Raw genomic sequence first — 10,736 nt, 5'->3', positions numbered from 1 at the left:
AAGAGAAGAAACCAAACAATTCAATGACTTAGATTTGCCATGCACACAGAAACTGCTGTTTTCAATTCACGCAAATGCCGAGTTTGAACTGTCAGACAGTTTTCACCAAACATTTGGGATAAAAATTCTAACCCAGTATATCTGGTTAGAGAGCAAGGAGCCTTGCCATTGCTTATTGGCCACCATTTTGAACCATTACACCCATTACAGCTGGAGATGTGTCCCAGTAAAAAAGAAGAAATTATTTTCAACAGTTGCCACATACTTTCTCAGAAAAGCTCTAATGTCAGCAGGTCAGTGCAAACAGCTGAGTTTCCTTGGATAGAATGAAATTTACCAGTTATCATTGTAAGCTGCATTGCATATTATAATTAGGACTGATTTTCTTTTTACTGAATTGATTTGATTATATATTTCTGGATATAAATGGTCTTTTCTTTTAAAGTGCCCTGAAATAACAGTTTAAATAAGTTAATGCATTTTAATTTGAGTTCACAAGGAAATATTTTCAAGTTAGTAAGAAATCTGATCAGTAAAGCATATTTAAAAACCTTTAAAGTTGGATAAAATTGAACATTTTCCTGAATGGTGCTTTCAGGAAAAGCAAACGCTTGTCCATCCATTTCAACACCTGGAAATGGAAATGAATGTCTATAGGTTTACCAATTAAAAACCTAAAATTACATGTCAGGTTTGGCGCCACGGAACAAAAACATGAAATACAGACATTGTTTCTGTATCTATTTTGCCAGCATAAGGAGATTCTAAGTGGTAGGAGAGGTTTTCAAAGGCGTAGCGTGCCTGTGTCACAATACCCTCTGATGTCCTTGAGATAGTTGCTTGAAGTCTGTCAGCGGTGCTCACCTCCAGCCTGACGGGGCCAGCGCACATGGAGGGTGATTGACAGGGTGGGTGAGTCACAGGCTTCCCTAGCCTCTCTGCAATAATAGCAAAAACACCAATGCCGGGAATGTTAATGTCCTTCATATTTTATTAATTCAAAATCCATGGGATATCAGCTTGGTGCTTTATGAAAAGAAAACATCAATCCTGCAGAAGTAATGAGTGCGGCAGCAGATTGGGGTTGAGGGAGAAGGCAGCAGAGAAGAAGGGGGAGGATGAGGCACCGAGAACCCCTCTAGGTATGTACTGAGGGAGACGGAGAAAACTAATATTTGACTGTCCGCTGTCGGGTCTTGTTGGCTAAATGACTGTGCCTCAGGGAAGAAACAAGCACAGCGGCTGTTGCTGAGGTATCTCATCCAGCTCAGTGGAGTGATTGCTACACCTTATAGGCATCTGTGAATGGCTTTATGTTTGTGCACGCAAACACATGTGCATGTCTGTTTTTTTTTTGTTTTTGTCCCGTGTGTGCGCGAGTGCTTTAGTTCCTTGATTGAAGTGTGGGGGCTTTGTTGTTTTCAAAGCTTGTCACATATTTTTAGGCATCAAATTGACAAGACAGAACAGCAGCTGCATTAAAAGTGATGTGTGGTTTTCCTTAAAAGCCTGCATATGGAACTGCCGGAAACAGTCTGAAGGTCACAGCAGAGAAAACAGGGACACAGCTTGTCAGGGCGCTACAATGTCACAGGCAGGTGCCAAGAAAATTCAGAGCAGCTGGTAGAAAAGATCTTAGAAGTCAACGTAAAACTTTAATGCACTACAAAAGACTTGCCACAAATGATTTGCTTCTTTTATTAGGCATGTAACAAGGAATGTAAACTTTAAAAGAAAAACAAGTTGCACAAGAAAATTCATATGATTCATAGTTTAAAAGTATTTAAAAAAAATACCAACTCTTGGGTGAGAAAAGTAGCTATCAGATGTCCAAAAAGCAGCAATAAGCTGCTAAACTTTGCATCTTTGAATGTGACAGACGCGCTAGGAGAGAAAAAATAATTGTATGGGAGGGAAAAGGTTTATCCCAAATATGTTTAGAACTTGAAGCTCCTCTGTTTTTGAGCTCACAATGCTTCATTATTTACAGAGGCTAGACCTTCAAATTTGACGACCTTGAAGGTCATCTAATGGATAACACCTGTAAATGCTTGGGGTGGCAGAGGAGCCAAACTAGCAACCGCTAGTGGTTGGGAACAAAATATGTTTTTACTAAAAGTTTCCAATAATGTCAGAAAAAGTCACCTGATTTGACAGTTTTCACCAGAGTTATGGACAACAACAAAAAAAGTGATGTTGCTCCCACGCTGCGTTCTGTACGGCCAATATTTCACTTTCCTCTTGCGTTAAATAAAGACACATTTATGTCATGAACTGTTGTAGGTTACGAGCCAGGCACTGTACAGACTGATAATTATTCAAAGAAAAGCTCAAAATTATTGTCAAGATATGAGATAACTGGAGAATAAATGTCCAGAACAATGTTGAGCTGGCAAGGCAGCAGGAGGACATGCAATCATGCATGTCATTTAATGCAAGGATCCAACAGGAGTGCAGGAAACAAACAGGCTTATAAAAGCTTTGTAGGGGATTAGAAAACAAGGACCAGGTGAGATCAGTCAGCAGAAATGCATCACAGCTGAGAAGGGAATGTAACTTTAACATTACAACAGGTTGCTTTCCAGAAAACGGCAATAAAATTCTCAATTGTCCCTGTGAGGTGTCAGCTTCACCAAAATATAACCTGAAAAGCCCAATAGAGAATGTAGAGTTCTTTGCAGAACAACACAAAACATAAGATATTTTTTGCTGTAAGTCTGGAAAGTTGCTACCAATTTTGAAAGCTTATTAAACATTGTGTAATTTTGCTTTAATTTATATTTAGATAAAATGAATATAATTTTAACAACCATTACTGAAGTAGCATTAAAGAAAAAATATTATTTTCTACATTTTCACATTTTTGGGAGATACTGTATTTTCTGCACTATAAGGCGCACCGGATTATAAGGCGCATAGAATAGACGCTACAGTAGAGGCTGGAGTTACGCTATGCATCCACTAGATGGAGCTGCACTGCACGGAATATCAACAAAACAGTCTGACTCCGGTCGGTTAGGAGAGCCTCCTGCGATTGGGCCGGGGCGTGGCTGGACGATGGTCACCCTTCTCCGTTCACGCAACGTATGTTGGTGGAGAACGTGGTGCTAATTGACCTGCAGACGACCTGATTCTAGACGGTCGGTAGGTAGATAGGTCAGTCAAACTTTATTAACAAACCAGCATTCTGACAACTATCCCAGCGTGCGAAAATGAAGACGGCGGCTGCTTACCGTAGTTGCTAGACCTGTTGTGGCTCAATATTGGTCCATATATAAGGCGCACCGGATTATAAGGCGCACTGTCGGCTTTTGAGGACATTGAAGGTTTTTAGGTGCGCCTTATAGTGCGGAAAATACGGTACTTCGAAAACCGTATATTTTGCTACTGGTTACCATGGTAGGAAAAAAAACTGATTATAATGACAAAAACAACAACATGCCTCGATTGACTGCATATTTCTGCACTTTGAATCTGTGTTTAAAGCCTCACCATAAAACGTAAATATGATTTTGAAAAGAATAAAATGGTTTCTGCAGCATTAAGAGCATAGACTGCAGAACTACTAGGCAGTCGCTGTCACTTTGTGTGAAGGGAACAGACGGAATCATGACAACTTCCATTTACGTCCACCATTCCCACCATTATTATTGTGATTTTAAAGAGACTGGATTGAGCATATGGTGAGCAGGTCCCTAATGACATGATGGATGTTTAGTATTCTCTGGGGCAGTTCATTGTTCACAAATGGGTGAAAACAGACAGTTTAATAGTTTCAGGCTAAAACTGCGGCTGCTGCTGCTTTTAAGAAGGCCATCATGTCCAATCATTAAACATCTGGAAGTGTCTCTCAGCTGCTGCCATTATGGCTCCAATCTTTCCGTCTTCTAGCTGTGTTTATTTGAATCGCTGCAGGCTGCATAGCAAAAACTTGAGACTAATAAAAGTGATAAATGATTTCTTGGTGATTCACAGAAAGTTTCATCTGTTTCTCTCAGGGAGAAGAAATTATATTCTGAAAAGATGCCACCAGCTTATTCACACCCACATCTATCAGGCGTTTTACCTCACTGGTGACATTTCATCCTTGAATGAATTCTCCTGGCATCTAAAGCCTCATTTCACCTCCTCTACCTCCTGCCTGCACACATTAAACATCTAAATGCATTTAACAAGCATGGTCACAAGAACTTACTATGGTTTTACACCTATAATGTGGTTTGAGGATTTTATGGATTTAAGAACGTTTTATCATTTGCCAATGTAGAAGTTGACCCATAAAGATTTTGGTTCATTAGAAAGTTGATTTGGCTTTAACATACTAAGCAGTAAAACCACAATGGAGAGGTGCTGCCCCCCAATTAATGCCTGAAAACCCCTTGAAATAAGTCAAAATGGTTTGGAGTATAAAATATTAATACATTTCATCTTAGTTATATTCACACATTTGCATAAAGAGTGTAGAAGAATCTTGCATTAGGCATTCAGATCCCCATAAAGTGGAGTATATCAGCTCTTAAGCTGTTGTTTCTCTTCATTGCTTCTTAAGAGTTTTTTGCTCATTGTCTTTGGGAGAATACTAAACCATTTTACATTTTGACCCATCGTACATGACGTCACGCTCTTCAGAGTGTCTGCCATGACAGACATCAACAAAACTTATGTGCACTTTAACTCTTTTAAAGTTTGTCAAAAAACGCACCTCTCATAAGGTTTGTTGGCTGTCACTTGGCAAAGCGCAGCTTCATTTCACTGATTGATTTGTGTTTACTCTACATCTCCTAAACACTTTGCCAACAATCATCGCCCACCTAAACTATTGATGGATTTGCAGCCCAAGCCATGTTCAGATCTTCTGTTTTTCTTCCCCTGGTGTCCTTTGACGTATCTCTTATTCATGTTGGTGAAGAGATTGGAATAGTAAAAAATAACAGCTCTTTGCAAAGTTAAGGTTAGCCTAAATTACAAGCTGGTTGTAAAGAAATATAAATTATTCACTTAGATTTTTTTAAGCATTTGTTTCTTCAGCTTGTAATTATCCTACCATAAAAATAAAAAGTTGATCATTTCATTGTGAAATGAACGTTGAAAATTCAGTCAGCAGAATGTTGAAAATTCAGTGTGGAATTAAACATTTTCCATGCTGTTTAATGTCAGCATTTAAAATGTTTGCTTAATATTCTTAAAATTCTTAATATGTGCTGAGATTCTGCTACTATTTAAATGAACCTTCATCTCTACCACAGACCACAGGTTGGACTTTGGCCAGACTCTTAATTCTCCATCATATATTTATATAGAAGAGTCATTTGAACCCAGAGAACAGGTCAAATGGGTTTAACTATGTGGTGAATAATTTAAGATTCTATTAACATTTAAATTTGACATTGATTTCACACAGTCAGGCCTCAGCTAAGTGACAAGAAACATCCAGATGTTAGAGAAAAAGAGTCCTGCTATTTGTCCAAACTTAAAGCTGAATTTTTTTTTTACATAATTCTGTCTCTCCTCTAGTTGGTTCAACAACATTTTGAACCAACTAGATTGTTTTTATGTACAATCTGACCAAAATATTAAGTGTGTCCAGAAATTCAGTGTATATTTCTGTGTTTAAGTTAAAGATTCTTTATAAACTGCAGTTAAAGTAGATTTTTTTCCAGCTCAACAAAGTTTGTAGATATAGATGTGAGGTCCAGGCATTGCCTTTTAGAGATCTGTTTACACACACAGAGGGGAGACCTTTTAATAGGACAGACCTGCCACTTGCATTGAGGTCATTGCATTTAAAACTTGTATTTACTGGACAGATGCCCGGATAGTTCAAGACTGTGCAGATTTACATTAGATCTAGCTCTATTATGTTATGTCTGGGAATAATAATACTAATGTGTAGATATAATATTTCCAAGCTAACAGTCACTGAAGCGGTTGTACTTTTATCCAAGGCTTTTACACATTAATGTTGAGATTTTGACTTTCAGTATGTAAATATCTTTATGCATATTCTATATGGTCAGATCTAATACCCTATATCCCATTTATCATTATTAAATCAGATATTAGACATATACCATTTTCAGAGACAACAAAGCAAAGATTCAGCACATCTGGTTATTATATATTTTATCCTGTTTTTCAGCATAAAGCATCAGGCGGGATTCTTTGGGATTTCTGTTTGTAATATCTTCTGTCATCCTGCATCCCCTGTATTGCTTTTCAAGTCAAAAGGCAGGTTGCATATCTGTCAAGAGGGTGCACTGCCATCAAACTCAGATGAGATTGCTTTTTTCAGGGTTATGAACAATAAACAGTGTTTGTGCAGCTTGATATCTGTCAGAACAAGATGGCATGACTCAGAGATCTCAATAAAAAAAGAAATAGTAATGCTGGGTGGAATGGCGAAATCAAAACTAAATAAAAATAGTTTAGTGAAACTTTGAATGAAAACCAACAAAGTTGTTTTCTTTTTAACTATCTGCAAATAATTGCTATGATCATCACTGCCATCACCCAATTATTCTGCTGCGTCTTAACTTTGCATTTTAGTACAAGTAAGAAAAGTACACGGCTTCAAATGAATAACACTCATCTGGTACTGCAGCATGTCTGGCCTACCTGATACAATTATGTAGCATAAACTTCACAACTTACAGATGACAGATTAGTGCCACCGCTTACAAAATCTACACAACTGGCATTTAAATATCACAACAATAACCAAATAATGTTAGAAAATCTCATATTAAAAAATACAGATATTTTATGGAGGAAGACTCACATTGTGCAGTCCAACCTGTTTTCTGATCGAATCACTAAATAATAATTTAACCATTTGAGGGACATTCATAGATCTTTGAACTTTCTGTGAAAGACGGAGAAACAATCTTGTGGGAAAAAATGACATTTACAGTAACTGACTTATGAGGGAGCAGCACACTGTAAATTATACAGACTTCACCCTGATAAATCCACGCTATAAAAATGCCTCATAAAGGATAAAAAAAATGCAGACATGAAAAGATTTTATGTTTCATAAAATGCACATAATTTCTTCAAGTTTAAATCCACATAAAATCGATTTATAGTCAAGCAAACATGCATACTTGTGAAAATAAGAAGGTAGAATTAGATTAAGATATTGTATGTGAGTTTTAGAATCTGTAGACTTATTTTAGAGTATTTATAATATATTATAATTATATATCATCACAGTTTTGGGTGCAATTAGATTTCTTATTCAAAAAACAATTCTATAATTTAAAGGAGTTGCAAATGTGCTTATTTAGTCCTGATGTTTCATATTTTCTTCCCCTCAATTGGCATAATGCACTTTTATTTATCTCACTTTGACTTAATTTCAGGAGATTTTCTTGAGAACCTTGATGTTTTGCGGGACACAATTGGACCTCAATCCCAAGTTCTGGTATTCTTGGTTTTGAAGATTCTCATGTGGATCATGTTTACAATGTTTTATAAACAATATTTTATTGGGTGTGGGGTCGGTTGGAGCCCATTTGTAAACACAAGGGTTAATTGTGAAATTATCCTCCCATTTGCCTTTAGCAAATTTATAAAATATTTCAAGCATATTAATATCACTGTGGTACAAAATTATGTGTATTTTGCACTCTTTGTTCTTATGCATGATTTTATACTGCTAAATAAAAATAAAGTATGCATTTTAGCTGGAGCTGTAGATATGGGCATAGCATTATAATATTTAAATCCATACATCTATTTTCTGTAGCATCTTAATCTTTACAGGGTTGCAGAGAACTAGTAGCCTGCCCCCAGTGTCAGAGAGGCTAGGCACAAATTGGAGATTTAATCAGTCAATCATAAGGCAACACAATAGACACACAGCAATATACATACATTTAATCCTAAGAGAATTTCAGAGTGATCCTTTAACCCAATGTGGACTTTTTTTGCCTTCTTGTTGCAATCCAGCAGTGCTAAAACTTCCCCCAGTGCAGCCCTGATCTAATATTTTTTTAATACTTTGTAGGGAATAAAACAGTAAAGAAACTCATAATGTTTGCCAGTAACTTTTAGCAATGATAAATGTCTGCAGCTGTGGAAGGATGGTGTGACTGCTGCTAAAATTAGAAAGCAGTGACTCAGGCAGCACCGAGGGGTTACTGCTTCTTGTTAAGTGTGGGATGCCTCACACATCTCCTCACATCCGGTATTATCAACTTGCCATATCTCTGCTGTTTTCTGCTTCATCTCTTTTTAAATTATTCGCATTTGGCTCATTTAACAAAACGTGCTTCTCTTGACAGTCATTCAAGATGCCATTAAGCGCAGTCACTGTGAGGAAAGTGGAAAACTCAACAACGTTTTCTGTCTTTTATTATGCATACCTTTGTTGTACATTTGGTTAACAGAGTCATCGAGAACGGGGACATCTATTAGATGCAACCCCGGTCACAGCCATAGCTCTGCTGCAGATGGTGTCGCCATGTTCCTGTAATTATGCCGTAATGTCTTGTCAGAGCAGCATGGAGAGTCAATGGGAGACTTTCTGTCTCTCTAAGGACACGAGTGGCTGGGCAGAGCTCATTACAGTGAATCACACGGGCTGAAGAAGCAGAGAGCAGAAATACCTTTATATGGCTAAGGTAGGTCCCTGGTGGAAATGAGCATCTGTCATTTACCATCAACCACAGCTGTGTTAATTCCTCATAAACCTCTGACTGCGGCGGACTGTGGTGTCTCCAGAGGACCTGGGATGTGACAACCATCAATCAGATCTGAAAATGGGTCAAATTACGGACAGAGTAAATCCACTTCAGGCTTGAGAGGGGATAGCATTTCTGTTGTCAGAGTCCTCACAGTGCATGCAAAAATTTCCACAGAGTGTAAAAATATAGAGTAGGAAAAGTCTGAATTTAAAAAAGAAATGAAAGAATTTCAGAGAAGAGAGATTTTTTTTGCATGTTGAGTGCTTGACAAGGACTTGTGATGTTGGATTATCTTAGCATGCAGTTGACTTTTCTAGTTACAGCTCAGGTCTGCTGATATGGATGGTGAAAGTCAAGAACCAAGTTATTAGTATCATCAACAAGTTTGGCACTAATCAGACTGGATATTAGAAGGCTATGACTGAGTGATAGATAATCCTTGATTTTGATTAAATGCAGGAAACATTTCTAATTCTCTGTTTTGCTTGCATGTTGGGTCTGAGTTAGTGAATTAGCACAATGCTGTTGTGAACAGAGTATTGAATATTGATTGCTGATTTTCTTTTTCTTTTTTGCTACTGTACAACAAATACTGGGACAGTTAGATGCCCCAACACAAAGAACCCGACTGTGAGTAACTTCACTAAATGAAGAACAAGCATGTTTTAATACAACAAATGCACTGGATGCAGACACACAGCTACTCTTTATGTTTATTCCATCTGAACACAAGCTTTGTTCTTCTGGTGTTAGTTTGTATCTGTGAGTCTGCTGAGAACTGTGAAGTTGAGAAAGATCCACTATACATTATCACTGGAAATATTGTTCAAACATACTTACTGCATTATTTAATTGAGTTATATGTTGAAAACAAATATTTGGAAAAGTACTTCTTTAATGTTTCATTTTAGTCTATAAAGCACCAAACGTTTCATATAATAATTATATATTTTTTTGTCTGTCTGATGACGTAAGTTTGAAATATAAAATCAGATGCTCAGTATTTGAGTAGACTTTTACCTATTTGCTTGAGTAAAATATGTTGAAGTAGTGATACTCCTACTAGATAATGAAACAAAAGCTAACAAATGTTTTATTTTCCACCGTTTCCTATGAGCCTCAGCAGCGTTAGAAGATAAATCACAGATGGTCCATAAGGTTGTCACTCATTTCAAAGTGCTACAGAGCAACTTAGAACAAAGTACTGTAGGTACACAAGTGAGTGATTCTAGTGATTCAGTGATAAAATGTCACACCATCTGTGCATTTAATCCATCAAACCCTGTGTTTGCTGCAAAAGCTTCAGTCATGACAAAAAGTAAATCACAAAGGCTCATCACATTGTACTCTAAAATAAAAAAGGAATGAAATGCATATATACATCATAAATTAGATGAAAGTGGAGCCCAGAGTTTGGCAACTAACCAAGCTACACCAAGTACATATACGCAAGGAAATATGGGCTGCATAATGAGAACAACGACAAATATATGACAGGCTGAGAACCAAATAAAATCACTCTCTACCCTTTGTCACTTTTATATGCACTACATTGTATATGCAGTCACCCGGCAGATGAAACTCATTTATGTATTCATGCCCAGGAATGATGCTGTCTGCAGGTTTCGACTCTAAAAATAGTTTGATGCACAACTTCTCTGGGTGCCACAATGCAGAGGAATGTAGAGGAAGCAAAATGAACGATAAATTTCAGCTCATAGTTTTGGGAGGAATCATCTTTGTGAAGTAGATTTGTAAATCCGTGTCACTTAGTCATTGAAGGATGGGTGAGTTGATTCATCGAACGCCCACCTTATACATTATGAAAACATTCCCCACCTTTCTTTCAAAAGAAACCTTTTATATAACTTTGCTGTTTGAAAACGAGGGATTGTTAAAACATTTCTTTGATATCAATCACATTTATTCATGTACAAGATGCACAGCTTTGCCAAAGTATTCATGCCACTGTTGAAAGTCAAAACTTCAATTCAATGTAATTATTGAGCTTTTATGTGATAAACTGGTGCATAATTGTGAACTAGAGCA

At 37.2% G+C, this 10,736-nt stretch overlaps 1 long non-coding RNA gene across 1 annotated transcript in view; it reads right to left on the bottom strand.

Annotated features, from left to right (window-relative positions):
* Positions 1-732: 732 nt before the first annotated feature.
* Positions 733-10,736, bottom strand: part of LOC106936550 (uncharacterized) — a 15,054-nt gene continuing 5,050 nt past the window's right edge. The window contains exon 3 of the long non-coding RNA XR_001422153.1: positions 733-938. This is a non-coding gene — a long non-coding RNA (uncharacterized LOC106936550). The remainder of the gene's footprint in view (positions 939-10,736) is intronic.

The sequence above is a fragment of the Poecilia latipinna genome, unplaced genomic scaffold (genome assembly GCF_001443285.1).
Source record: "Poecilia latipinna isolate Pla-1442-1.1 unplaced genomic scaffold, P_latipinna-1.0 Scaffold2168, whole genome shotgun sequence".
NCBI lineage: Eukaryota > Metazoa > Chordata > Actinopteri > Cyprinodontiformes > Poeciliidae > Poecilia > Poecilia latipinna.
The sequence above is the reverse complement of the archived record's forward strand: the minus strand, read 5'-3'. Positions and strand labels throughout refer to the sequence as shown.